Source organism: Helianthus annuus, chromosome 6 (assembly GCF_002127325.2).
Source record: "Helianthus annuus cultivar XRQ/B chromosome 6, HanXRQr2.0-SUNRISE, whole genome shotgun sequence".
Taxonomy (NCBI): Eukaryota; Viridiplantae; Streptophyta; class Magnoliopsida; order Asterales; family Asteraceae; genus Helianthus; species Helianthus annuus.
In genome coordinates, this window is record NC_035438.2 from 64116801 (window position 1) to 64119027 (window position 2227).

A 2227-nucleotide genomic window follows, 5' to 3' on the forward strand; every position below is an offset into this window, starting at 1 on the left:
ATCTAGCCACCGTCACCAAAAAATTGGGCCACCGTCATACTTCTGGAACCGTAGATCTAAACAACATAAACCGACCGGAACCCTAGATATAAACAACATGAATCGTTGCCATACTTCACAATTGTCATATCTGTCAAATAAACATGATATTCGTTAGGGTTTCTGGTGGTTGGAAGATGTATATCACAAAATGGCCACGTTAGATCTGTAGAACAAAGGTTCGTTGTTTATTTCCTGCCAAGAATGATCAGATTTGTCTTCACAACTGTCTGATCTTCCATCAGATCTGAAATCACTTCTCTCCCTCTCGCCAGAATCGATGGTGGTGGTGGTTATGTCACAGGCGATTGTGTAGCTCCGATGATGGTGGTGATCATGTCAACGGCGGTGGCGATGGTGGACTTGGACTAGTTTTATTTTAGAGATAGAGAGAGTGTGCTTGTAGTATATATATGCTTTTTCTGCTTTATTTATTAAAAACATTTAAATAAAAGATTGAGATGACTATAATACCCTCATGTGACTAGATTTAACTCAAAATTTTAATCTAGTTGATGCTAAAGAACCTAGGAGGTAACGAGTTTTCCAAATAAAGAATTGTGATTGTAATTATTGAAGTTAAACGACATCCTGTAATCTGATACAAACATAAAACACAACAAGTGTAATTTACGCCATGAAGTTAAATATGGCTAGAAAGAAAAGTGAAGTTTGACTTTTCATTTAAAAATCTAAATAATTTCCATGAATCTTTAATCTCTAGTATTTATTTATAATTAAAAGAAAGTTCAATAAAATCTAAAACGCTGTTCTCTTTAATTCAATTCAGAACACTATATATCAGGAGAACATGCAAAATAAAAAATAAACATTCATTTTTACATTTAAAAAAAAGGAAAAAAAAGAAAAAAACTAAAATATAAAAGAAATGGTGTAAAAGTAACAGTTATTGTTTTTCACTCCTCTTCAAAATTTAAAAGAAATATGTAAACAAATTAGTTTGTTCATTCATTTGTAATATAACTTGTACGTGTGCTGGTGAACGATACCAAATTAAAATATATATAAACAAATTAGTCTGATAGCTTGCTTTATCTACACAACATAGATGTGTGTAAGTAACATAAACTTTAAAACTTCTTCAATGCAGAGAATTGATTTGAGAACACTGCATCAGCAATATTGGAAATTGGACTGCTACTTCAGCATAAAATAGGTCCTTTAAACATTTAGAAGGTATGAAAGTATCATAAGTTTTGGACCTGTTATGGATGGTAGATGGAAGTAGCCCTGAATAACCTGATGAATGGGCTATTAAATATTTTGCTTTACTTATATCTGAACTCCTATCATACACAGACAGACATATGTTGTGTAGTTAAAAGAATCGTAAATGCTGTAAAAAGTGATGTCATGCTTATGTCATCAGCTTTTTACAACTGCCGTAAGAGGCCGAAAAACACCACTTCAAAAAAAAAATTTCTAAATTTTTTTACGGCAGTCTTTTCTAACATTTTAATCTAGAGATGTGAAAAAAATGGGGGCAAAACTCACACGAGAAGAGCGGGTTCTCTAAGTTCTCACAACTCGAAAGGGTTTCCCTTAATCTTGATCCTATATATATATGGGGAGGGTTATCTTGAGAACGCTAAATATTGCGAGAACCGTGAGAACGAAAGAAAAAACCAATCAAAACCAAATTTTTTAATACAAACCTCATTGTAATTAAGATACAACATCAAAAAAAGAATTTACAACATCAAATAATTCATTTCTCTTTTCAAAATCCCTCTTTTTAGATTTTGAGTAAACTGCCATTTTGGTCCCTGTGGTTTGGTCAGTTTTGCCACTTTAGTCCAAATCTCAAACTTATTACATTTAGGTCCCTGTGGTTTGCATTTTGTTGCCATTTTAGTCCAAAATCCAAAAACCCTATTTTTTGGACTGTTGCAACCTCCTATTTTGTCCTGTAGTGCAGGGGCATTTTGGTCATTTTGCTTTTCATTTTACATTTTCTTAATTAACTTCATCCCCAAATAAATCATCATCATCATCATAAAACCCTAACAGACTCTCTCTCTTCTCTCTCTAAATCGATCAGTTAAGTTGAGACCTAGATCGATCAACATAATCCCCAAATAAATCATCATCATCGTCCCACCTGAGCACCACTCCAGCGTCGTCCCTACCGAAACTCAGATCCACCATCGTCATCGTCATCTCTGCG